Genomic DNA, 12,856 nt, shown 5'->3' with positions numbered 1-12,856 from the left:
TGTGACTCATGAAAGTAGATAAATGATTACTGGAGATTTCTTGTTCTTATGGGGTTGAATGGTCTTCCTGTACCATGCTCATTGAAAGTCCAAAACACTCTCAAAGAGATCTAATCCCCTGTTAGTTTACATTCTCAAGGTTATCTCTGCCTGCATATTTAGATCCAGATTTGAATTTTAATCTATTTCATGATTTCCATAAACGAGCAATCAAAAGCACTAACAACCAAACTTAGTCAAAGCATGAGCATAGCACTCTTTACTGAAGATTTAGTGGAGAAAAATAAAAAGTTATATTGCAGAAATGAGGATACTTCCTAATTGAACATTAAGCATTTCCAATTTTTAAAAGTATTTTTATGCCATCCTCAAGCTAGCAAGTGCCCATTGGTTGATTCTCCATCATAGTCCTAAATTTACATTAACCTACATTCTCCATATTTCTTCCTCAACGCTTCAGATGTAAATCCCAAGCCTTCACTGTGCTGCCTACGGAGCAGTTTTGGTTGCTTGGCTCTTGGAATAGCCATGTTTCCATGTTCTCCTCCTCCACCCCATTCCACTTATCCAGGCATTCCACCAAGCCGAAGTAGGTCCTCTGTAAGTGGAATATGAGGTTGATGAGTCAAACATTTTCTCTTGTGTTATGTTCACAAGCTGTTGTTCAGATACTTCCGTCCAGCATTCCATTTTGCCCATCAAAGTCAAAGCCAAGAGTGACTAGGACATCATAAATTTTGCCTTTAGAAATGAATTCTTTCTTCTGGCTCTTTCTAAAGAGTCATCTGATCACAGCTTACCTCTGGGAGGGCTTCTAGGCACTTGTCCAGTGTAATTTCTTTTTTTCTAAAAGAAATATGTGAGACTTAGTTAAACAGAAATGTGTGCTTAAAGCCCAATTAGGATTTAAGATTTATAGTTAGAGATCAAGTCTAGAAGTTTTTATCTTAAAAGAAAGCAGTATTTATCAGGTTGTATAGCTACAAAATCACCATATAGCAGTATTATTATTTTTTTAAATACAGTTCATTTCTCACTGATTAAGGACTTTGAGTAATCACTGCACTAATTTTTTTTATCAATAATCATTTTAGTGATCATTTCTATAATAGTTCCTGTGTATCCGTGTGCTCAGTCATGTTCAACTCTTTGTGGCCTCATGGACTATAGTCTACCTTGCCCATGGGATTTTCCAGCCAAAACTACTGGAGCAGGATACAATTTCCTACTCCAGGGTAACTTCTCAACCCAGGGATTGAACCTGAATCTCTTAAATTTCCTGCATTAACAGGAGGGTACTTTACTTCTAGCTCCACCTAGGAAGCCCAATAATTCCTGTACTGTGTAAATAAAAGTATAAAGAGACTCTGCAGGAGGCAGAGACTAGGCAGATGTCATTTCTTTTTGAGTTGACAAAGGGCATAATTCTGGAGGGGCGGATGTGAATGAGGAAAGAGGAGAGTTCTCATAAAAGTGTTTCACTCTGTGATCTCCTTTTTTTAAAGCTTTCCTCATCTCTTGAGACATATATATATTCTATAATAAAGCCTTATGCTTATGTAACTTTCTGTGTTTTTCAAAGTGCTGTCATATATCATTGTATATCATTTGATCCTCACCAAAGACCTTGAACCATAGTGAAAGCACCAAGCTGTAAGTCACTTTAGAAGACTACATGCCAGTCAGCCAGGCAACTTATCTTACAGACAACCAGACTGTGCCCTGCAATGCTGTTTCTAATTTAAACAATAGAAAGACACAAGACCAGTCTCTCTCTTGCTTTCCTTCTCCCACCCCTTCTCTCCCCCTCTGTCTTATAAATATGGATCAACTGTGATGAAAAAAAAAAGAATTTGCAGACTCTATATGACTTCAGAGGGCCCTTTTTTTGCAAATAGATGCACTGAATGAGACAGTAGCTTTGGAATTATCTTATACTGACATTAAACTATTCAGCAAACATGGACATACTCTTCATGCTGAGAATATAAGCCAGAGCTGCAGTTAATGATGAGGAATCTAGAGACTCTGGTGTGGGATCATCCAAAGTATTTCTAGAAAGGAGTGTTATACTATGCTCAATCATTCTGGATAAAAAATTATTGAAATCAATCAACTATCCCACCATCTGGGTTGTGTATTTAATTTTTATAAGCGGTATGTTATGGATGGGCACTAATGACATGTTTTCTGGCCAGTTTATAACAAATAATGGATTCATTTTCTCGTTCTCATCTCTTTTTAATGTCTGCATTTCCTTCCATATGTATTCTGAATAAAGCATATTTGGTGCTGTCCTGAAATCACATATTATCCTTTTTTGGGGTCTGCTTATGTACCTAGTCTCTTTGCATTTGAAATTAAGCCAGCACAACATTCTAATTGAAAGGGAGAGAGCTTTGGCTTTAATTACTCTCAGTAATAGATATAACAATGAGCAGGGCTCATTCACAGCCATTACATTAAGCAATAAAGTCATCAGGTGGCTGCTCTTGACACCGTGAAAGCTGTCATCCTGAAGTGCTCTCAGCTAGGGACACCCACTGTCTCACATCATAGCTGTTTTCCCATTATCCATCTTTGAGGGTGGGAGTGGAGGAGGAGAGAGTGCCTCGGTGGAGCTCACTGAATGTGGTGTGGTCCAAAGGATAAAAAATGTGCAATTTGGAGACTTGGATTTACTTACTAGCTCTCCCTTTCCCTGGCTGCATGATGGTATTGAACAAATAGTCCTCTCTTTCTCACTGTTCTTATCTGTAAAGCAAAGATGATAATCCATGTCATGCCTAAATGAGCCATTTTTATAAACATTGAAGTACTGCAGAATTGAAGATTGTTAGGGTTTTTCTACTTTGCCAACCAAATTGCTTCCTTGGCTTTGGCTGAGTGGAAATAAGTATTCAGTTTGAGTTCCATCTAATTTTTATACCCACTTTCTAACAGCATCAAATGGCCAAAAGGGAAATATAAGGAGGAAAGAGAGCAGCAAAGGGAAGGACTAATCTACATACTTGATGATCAGTGTCTGCAGACTCCATATTTGTTTCAATGGATGGCCTCTATTTGAGAAAACTCAAGATGGCACCCCTCAACAATTCAGAATCATATTAGAATTTAGAAGTCTCCAGAATAGCAACTACATTGTCAATTCCTTACCTTTCTCCCCTCCTTTTTTTTTTTTTTTTTCTTTTTCTTTAAATTAAAAACAGCTTCGGTTGGATAAGAAAGAACAGGTAAATATTTTATGGCCATGGAAAATGTCTACATTGTAAAAGAGCACCAATTGCATTAAATGTTAAATATATCATTACTCATTGACCCTTTAGGGTCAACAGTTAAATACTATGAACTGGCTTTAGCTTTGAGATGACAAGGCTTCCTCGTTATCCTCTGGAGTCTAGTCAGAGAGATGAACTGTGAAGGCAGAATGACAGATCTGTCTGTGGAGTCACTGTGGAGTGGTGGGCTGCTCAGAGGTGAGGACGGGCATGTCTGGAGCCCCTTGACTGTAGAAGGAGGGAATATTTGATGCATGCCAAGTGAGCCAGTAAGAAAGTAGAAGAAAGCAAAGCCAAGTGTCAAGGATAAGGCAACTGTCCTCCATGTGGTATGTGGTCATCTATTTAGTTATTGGCACTTTCAGAGAATATTGTTAGCTATGTGAGCAAATCAGTCCTAAAAAGAGAGTTTGCTTCCTGACCAATGGGAGTAAGTGTAGATTTATTATATTTATAAGCCCATCTTTGCATGTGGTTGAGTTAGGGGATCAGGGAATTAAGAAATCTGTCTCGGTAGAAATTAACTTGAAAGAATAGCTCCTCTTATGCATTTACTAGGAATTTTTTTTTGTCTTTTGGTTAGTTTATTTTCTATTGATTCATGCTTAATAGAGGGCCCAGTGAGACATTTGTAGCTAAATTTTTTAGGAGCCACTTCCAATTAAAGCTCATTTATATTGAAGATAAATGATAATCTGAGTTAATAGGAAAGTAGTATTCAGTGTTACCTTAAAAATAATTTGCACAGAACAATTTAGGAGCCTTTCTAGTGCACCAATTAAGGCACTTTATGATTAAACTCCAAACTATGAAAGCCCCTCACTTAATTTGACATGAAGAGTGAAATATCATTACGGTAAGTCCCCTACATACAAACCTGCAAGTTGCAAACTTTCAAAGATGCGAACATGCTTTCCATCAGTTAGGTGTGAGTGAAATTGCAGCTTGCCCTCTATCTCCTGTTGCTGATGATCCTTCAGCTCTACCATCTCCCACCTCCACCCTTTCATCCAGTTGCTACCTCTTTTTGCCTCCTTACTTGATGCCAGCCCTTGTATGCCAGCTGTTGTACTGTACTCCTATACTTTTCAAGGCACTGTACTATAGGATTGTTTTGCTGAAAGGTTTAACTTTGTCTCAGATTCAAAGGATTTGTTAACAAAAGAAACCGCTCATCATACACAAATAAACAATTTCAATATTTAATGCAGAATTATCTAACTTACTTTCAATAAACAATCATTAAAAAGAAAGATGAATAGAACAACAGATATATCACCAAACTGGGTTTTTACCAACATCCAGACTCAAACAGCACGGGGAAGTTTGTGTAACAGCAGCAATTTGGAGTTCCAATTGGGAAAAGGTCCTGGGCAGCGCATCTGCCTCAAGGGTGAGACTTCAGAATTGCCCTTTGAGGGTTCCTGCTTATAATCTCAAGCTGTAGACTATGATGTTATCAGTCTGGGAGCAAATTGCAACTCTGATTTCATGTTAATGCTGTTGATTTTGTCTTGTAAATCTTGGAATGTTGTTAAACTCTGGGCATGGTTGGCCAGACCCTCTCCATGGGCTCAACAATCTCAAGATCCATCCCCTGTCTTATCTATGGTGCCTCATGGCTTGCACACACAGCAGGCAGTCAGGGCAGTGTCCAGGCAGGTCAGAAGCAAGGTCAGATGCATGCTCTGCTTTCCTTGTTTCTGATGCCTGAACAAGATTACTTCCATTTAATTTCTCTGCTGCTGCTGCTAAGTTGCTTCAGTCGTGTCCGACTTTGTGCCATCCCATAGACGGCAGCCCACCAGGTTCCCCCGTCCCCTGGGATTCTCCAGGTAAGAACACTAACAGAGATTAAAAATGTATTTTTTAATGTATTTTTTGTGTGTATTACAATAGTATATAGCCAATCGTACTAGTTGGGTACCTAGACTAACTGTGTTGGACTCACAAACAAATTGGACTTATGAACATGCTGTGGGAATGGAACTCATTCATATCAGGGGAGCTCCTGTTATAGGAAAATGATCACTAATCCTAAAAGAGGTGACTTCTCCTAAAAGTGTGTAAGACTATGGGCCAACCAGGAGAGAATCTAGGGCTTACTGCTCAAGTTTCTCAAGTTTCTATCATGTGTTACCCTCTCCTCGAATTCCCAGCTGTCCTAGTGCGTAAACTAGCATATAAACTCCAAAAGAGTGGACCGTGAGGGAGTGAAATCTTGTCTCTGTCCATTTTATTGCCACAGCATTTACAGTAGTATCTTCCATTCACAGGTATTAATACTAGTAGGGTGCACCAATATTGGTTGAATGAATGGAGGAATGTGTGAATGTGATAAACAAGTGAAAGAATAAATTGAGTAGTCTCTCTGTACATATTAATTTACCTCTACAAATCAAATGTGAGAAACCTTAAAAAAAAATTATAACCTGTCTCCCACCCCAGACATTCTCATGTAATTTATATTGGGTGTGACCCAGGAACTAAAATTTTTAAATCTTCCCAAGTGGTTCTAATGTGCATGTATAGATGGAATCAAGGTGTCAGCCTTGTCTCAAGGCCTGGGACCTCTTGTTTCTGTTCAGTTTCATCCCAGACACTGGCCTTCCACTGGACCCTGAAAGGGATGTTCCTGATAAAGGGTATCAGTTATGTTTTAACTTTTTATTCCTTCCTGTCACTGTAGGCCAGGAACTTATTTTATCTACATTGTGAAATAGTGCTACAGAATATGAGATCTTCCATAAATCACTTAGCTTATTTGAATCTCAGAATCTGGGTCTGTACAGTAGATGTAATGATCTCTGTCTTTGCCTACCTCACTTTGATTTTGTGACATTAGATAAAATAATAGATGCAAAAATGTTTCAAAAATGTCAAGTGTTATAAAATATAAATGATTGTTTATTATAGAAAACTAGAGCTATTTTACTAATTATTTTGTAACTTTAACGTGGAATTGGAAAGTACTTTAGAATGGCATGAGATTTGTCTTCAGAAAATAAAGCATGTGTCCTAGATATGTTATCTACTATTCATAGTGGATATAACCACTTAAACTCTTCAATGTTAAATTTCAAAGATGCCACATGTCTCAGGAAGCGATGAGAACTGGACAAGCACAAATATGAGGAAAGCACTTTGTGAGCTGAAAAAGAAAGAGAAAGTCGCTCAGTCATGTCTGACTCTTTGTGAGCCCATGGACTCTAGCCCACCAGGCTCCTCTGTCTGTGGAGATTCTCCAGGCAAGAATACTGGAATGGGTAGCCATTCCCTTCTCCAAGAGATCTTACCAATCCAGGGATTGAATCCAGGTCAAGGGTTGTTGTGTAAATATTAGTTTGTTCTTCTTGCTGTCACAGTTATTTTTCCTGCTCCTAGAGTTGGCTGCCATTAGCTCAAGACAGTTGACTTTGAGCATCTCTTCTCCACTCCTAATTCAGTGAATTGAAATCAGCCATGGTGGGAATAGCTGTACCATGTGCGCTTGCATGGTATGTCGCTTCAGTCATGTCCGACTCTTTGCTACCCTATGAATGATAGCCCAGCAGGCTTCTCTGTCCATGGGATTCTCCAGGCAGGAATACTGGAGTGGGTTGCCATGCCCTCCTCCAGGGGATCTTTCTAACCAAGGTATTGAACCCTCATCTCTTAAGTCTGTCTGCACTGGCAGGTGGGTTCTTTACCACTAGCGGCACCTGGGAAGCCCATCCATACCATAGAAATTGGCAAATAGTACTGATCATGGCTTTCTTTTCTTTGTTCCTTTATTTTTTGAGATCCAGTTTACCAGCACGCTTCTGCCTATACCTAAAGATATCTAGTATTCAGATATCATATGATATCACTTATATGTGGAATCTGAAACAGTGTTACAAGTGAAAGTGAAAGCTTTAGCTGCTCAGTCCTGTCTGACTCTTTGCCAACCCCACGGACCATAGCCTGCCAGACTTCTCTGTCCATGGGATTTTTCCAGGCAGGAATACTGGAGTGGGTTGCCATTCCCTTCTCCAGGGGATCTTATGAACTTATTTACAAAACAGAAATAGATCCACAGACATAGAAAAGAAACTTAAGGTTACCAAAGGGGAAAGAGTGGGAGGGATAAATTAAGAGGTAGGGGTTAACAGATACACACTAATATATATATATATATATATATATATTTATATTGGGTGTGACCCAGGAACTAAAATTTATATTGGGCGTGACCCAGGAAAAATTTATATTGGGTATATATATATTATATCTATTGGTTATCTATTAGATAACCAATAATTAGCTTTCTATGCTACTAATAAGGACCCACCGTAGCATAGAAAACTCTACTCAATATTTTGTAATAACCTATAAAGAAGAGGCCAGCAAACAATCGGACTTGACTGAAGTGACTTAGTATGCTTATAATGTTGTTGTTCAGTCACTCAGTCGTGTCCCACTCTTTTCGATCCCATGGACTGAAGCACAGCAGGTTTCTCTGTGCTTCACCATCTCCCAGAGTTTGCCCAAGTTTGTGTCCATTGCATCAGTGATGCCATCAATCCATCTCATCCCTGATGCTGGGAAAGATTGAGAGCAGAAAGAGAAGAGGGCATCAGAGGATGAGACACCTATACATATAGATATGTATGCGTATATATGTGTGTGTATATATAATTTTTGTTCAGTCGCTAAGTCGCGCCCAACTCTTTCGCAACCCCATGAACTGTAGCCCACTAGGCTTCTCTGTCCATGGGATTTCCCAGGCAAGAATACTGGAGTGAGTTGCCACGCCCTCCTCCAGGGGATCTTCCCAACCCAGGGACTGAATCCAAGTCTCTTACGTCTGCATTGGCAGGCAAGTTCTTTACCACTAGGGCAACCATATATCTGAATCACTTTGCTGTACAACTAAAACTAAGACAATATAGTAAATCAACCATAGTTCAATTAGAAAAAAAAAAAAAAGATCTTTAGTTAATCCTGAATGACTTAAATAAGTTAAATTTAGGCAAATTTGGAGAAGGAAATGGCAACCCACTCCAGTGTTCTTGCCTGGAGAATCCCAGGGACAGGGGAGCCTGGTGGGCTGCCGTCTATGGGGTCGCACAGAGTCGGACACGACTGAAGCGACTTAGCAGCAGCAGCAGGCAAATTTGAAACCAAGAAAACAGCAATGGTTGATAAAGAACTTGTAATATGGAGTATAGGTTTATTGAGAAGAATTGTAATTGCTTAATCTAGAATGAAAGCAAAAAACAGACCCAAAACTTCAGTCTTTTTCTCTGACCTATTCAGACACCATAAAAGCATGTACCATTTGTTAACGTCAAACTGATGATTACCTATTGCATCGATTCACTGAAACCAACCAGCCTACTTGATTATTCAAGCCAAAATGAGACTTTTTTCCCTCTTCAGAAAATCTCTTTGTCCTAAAGAAACTCTTATTTCCTGACGGGCCATTCATTTTTGTTTGTGACTGACTGATCACAGTCTTTGTCACCCATTGTGCTAATGACAGTTGGGCATCTCTTGCCTCCTAGAACTAGCTCAGATTTCTAAGCTAAGGTCCTTGTCATCCACACCGTGGGTGCACATCCTGAGTAAGCCCTGCTGAATCAAAGGCTGCTATTCACTTCTGTCCTCTCTTCCATGTGCTGATCTAACTACATGATGTTTCTAATTGGGTCCAAACACAGGACATTTCATAGACTAACTATAGTCTCTGCAGGATCAGACATTTACCATCCCCACATCATTCTGTACCTTTTTATCCTCTAAGGCCTCCCAGGCTCCCTCACGCCCCCAACCTCACCACCCCCCCCCACCCCCTCCATTTCCTGAAAATGTAGTTGTTACAAGTAGATCATCTGGGTGTGGGTCATGCACTGTTACAAAAGCAGTTAAAAAAAGATAGTGACACTGCTCTCCCTGCTAGAAATTAGCCAGGTGCACCATTATGTAAGGAGCTCAAGCTAGAGAGCACAGTAATTAAAATAACAATGAAATGATAGCTTATGCAACACTCCACAAATATGATATTTTCATTTGTAGTATTGTACAAACCAAGCATATCAGGCAGAGATGTTCCGTGATTTGCAGAAGGCCAAGGGAAAGTGAATGAGGACACTGGAATGGAGTTCTTCTGCCTCCCTCTCTTGCTATGCCAGTCAAAGGTCTGTTATGCACAAGAGGGTGTCGTGGCACATGAACACGTATGGCCGACGTCTGTCTCCTAGGATGCTACAAGTCAATGACATTCTCAGCATGTGGTCTTGAAAAGGAAAGGGGAGGTGGAAAAATTGCCCACTGGCAGTAGTGTTGAATACAGAGTTTCCATTTTGTAGGTTCCCTTGTGATTTTTTAAAAGTTCACTCAGAAAGGGTCAGATAGGATGGACAAAATCTGACCACCAAGCTCATAGGGGATTGATTATTAAATGGTGGCTCATATTTTATTTAAATAACTTACAATAAAGTGATGTTCCCCATTGGACTGAATAATCAGTGATGGACTTAGACTATTCTACCATGGACAGAAGAGCCTGATGGGCTCTAGTCCATGGGGTCATGAAGCGTTGGACATGACTAAGTGACTCACACTTTCACTTTTCACTTTTTTTCACCATGCAGGGAACCACTTTTCAAGTATAAATAAAAAGTCAATTTTGAAATAAAATGTTTGTGTTTTTATTTTTCTATTTCTTCATCTCAACCTTCCCATTTCCATTCTTAATTTGGCATGTTCTGCTTGTTGTGTGAACTGTCAGCCTTCTTTAAAAAATTAGTTGGAAAGGAATTTGGAAACTGTGATTATGGTGTTTACGTTGGTCTACAAATTCTCTGTTTGCTGTTTATATTTGCCATGGTATCCTGTGGACCAACCAAAGTGAGGCAACCTCCGCTGTGATGCCTGAGAAATTCCTTACAGGCTTCACTAAAAATCCACTTCTCTTTGGTCAAAAGTGTGGAAATGACCAATCCCCTATCCTTATATAACTCAAGAGTTTTTATACAGGGGCTGGACCCATTTGATCAATGATTTCTCACTGAATCACTTGCTGATGCATGGTAAGATGATAAGTGGTGGACAGAGAGATGGGTTAGGATTTGGAGTCTTACTAAACTGCCTCCCCAAAGACCACCATATTCCACACTCTAGTAGGTGCCAGTGGAAATGACCCTCTCTGTTCACATGATCTAAAGAGCTGAATTATTGAATGTGTGCCATATGCCTATAAAAAGTGTTTGTCTTATATTAAAACAATACATTATTTGTTAAAATTTGAAGGCAGTTCTACCCAGCTTGCAATAGTGAACAAAATATTCCTTATCTTTCTTCCCAGAAGACAAATGTCTGTAGTTTTGTCTTTCCAGATTTGCTTCTATCCTTTATTTTGTGAAAAGTAGCCGGTTTAATAAAATGTGACATTTCAAAGTATAAGTGTAAAAAAACCTACTATCACAGTGTTAGAACCTCTAGTCACTGACAATCATGCAGGCTTTGTGTGGCCCTATGGCTGCTTTATAGGTAGTCATTCATTTGTTTTGGTGATGGTTTAGTCACTAAGTCATGTCTGACTCTTGGGACCCCATAGACTGTAATCTGCCAGGCTCCTCTGTCCATGGGATTTCCCAAGCAAGAATACTGGAGTAGGTTGCCATTTTCTTCTCTAGGGGATCTTCCTGACCTAAGGATGGAACCCACATCTCCTGCATTGCGGGTGGTCTCCTACACTGCAGGTGGTCTACCTACATTGGCAGGTAGATTCTTTACCACTGAGCATCCAGGGAAGCCCATGCTCATTATTTATTTAATTGAACTTCCACTGTGTGGCTAGCATGGATCTAGGCTAGGGGGATACAAGCCTGAGTAAGAGAGACATGATCCTTTCCTCACGGAGCTTAAAGTCAAGTTCAAAAGCAGTTGTCACTCTAATAACCTCACCAGAAATATGTAATGAATTCTAATAATGAAATTTAAAAGAGATAATTCATGTACAGGGTAGGATATGGTGGATTTCATCTGAGACCTAAGGAACAAACAAGAATAATGTAGTTGAATGGAAATGGAGAAGGGAAAGGAAAGAAAAAAAAAATCCCAGTAAAGAGATTGATCACATGAAATGCTGCTTTCTAGGAAGTGAGAGTAGTATAGTGTGACAGGAAGGAGGAAAATCACTCATCAGGAGGTGAAAGAGACAGGATCCAAACAATACTTATATTTGTAGGACTTTTAGATAACTTTATTCTGCTAACAAAGTCTTAAAGATTTTAGGGGATATCTTGCAGATCTGTGGTTTTTGGGTCCTTGAAGGAATACATAATTCCCCTGCAATGGAAAGACAGTTCTGGAGTCTTGCTAATGACTCAGTGACCACTAGATCCCACCACTGGTAGGTAACAAAGTCAATGACAGGCTTGCCTGTAGTACAACTCACTAAATTACATGTTGCATCATGAATATCTTTTGGACAGAAATGGTTCAAAACTTTCACTGGAACCTCAGAAGGGTACCTGACTCAGGAAAAAAAAAAAAAATAGAACTGTTGTCCTAATAAATTCACAAATTTAATATGGTTCATCATTTTGCATCTCCTATCATTTCTTTCTTTCTTGTTTTTGTGATAAATTCTTACTATTTGTAATATTTAAAGTGAATACTAATTACTTAGGAAATTTATTATTTCCTAAGCAATTAGTTATTATCTTATATTAATAAGATATATATTAATTAATATATAATTATTAATTAACTGTAATTAACTATATAATTAATAAGATTGTGTATTAATAAGAGCTGGTTATTACTAGAGCTAATGAATTTAGTAAGTATCCAAAATGTTTTGTGAGTTCCATTCTATAAAGTGTGTGTGTTTATTATTTCTATAATTGCTTCTTAATTAAAACTACCATATGACCCAAAAATCCACTATGGGACATATACCCTGAAGAAACCATAATTGAAAAGACACATGTAACCCAATGTTCATTGCAGCACTATTTATAATAGCTAGGACATGGAAGCAACCTAGATGTGCATCAACAGATGAATGAGTAAAGAAGTTGTGGTACATATACACGGTGGAATATTACTCAGCCATAAAAGGAGCACATTTGAGACACTTCTAATGAGGTGGATGAACCTACAATCTATCTTACAGAGTGAAGTTAAGTCAGAAAGAGAAAAACGAATATCATGTATTAACACATATATATGGAATCTAGAAAGATGGTACTGATGAAACTATCTGCAGAGCAGCAATGGAAATTCAGACAAAAAGCACAGATTTGTGGACCCAGTGGGGAAGGAGAGGGAGACACAACTGAAAGAGTAACACTGAAACATATACATTACCGTATGTAAAGTAGATAACCAGTGGGAATTTGCTGTTTGATACAGAGACCTCAAACCCTGTGATCTGTGACAACCTAGAGGGGTGGGATGGGATGAGGGGTGGGAGGAAGATTCGAGAGGGAGGGGAATATATATACCTATGACTGATTCATGTTGATGTATGGCAAAAACTAACACAGTATTGTATTATCCTGCAATTAAAAAAAAAACCAAAACCTCCTTTTAAAAAAACTCAA

The 12,856-nt window shown here is 38.9% G+C and overlaps 1 protein-coding gene across 4 annotated transcripts in view; it reads left to right on the top strand.

Annotated features, from left to right (window-relative positions):
• Positions 1-12,856, top strand: part of LOC129623203 (catenin alpha-2) — a 674,017-nt gene that overhangs the window by 632,380 nt on the left and 28,781 nt on the right. The gene's annotated exons all lie outside the window — the stretch shown is intronic.

Source organism: Bubalus kerabau, chromosome 11 (assembly GCF_029407905.1).
Source record: "Bubalus kerabau isolate K-KA32 ecotype Philippines breed swamp buffalo chromosome 11, PCC_UOA_SB_1v2, whole genome shotgun sequence".
Lineage (NCBI taxonomy): Eukaryota > Metazoa > Chordata > Mammalia > Artiodactyla > Bovidae > Bubalus > Bubalus kerabau.
The sequence above is the reverse complement of the archived record's forward strand: the minus strand, read 5'-3'. Positions and strand labels throughout refer to the sequence as shown.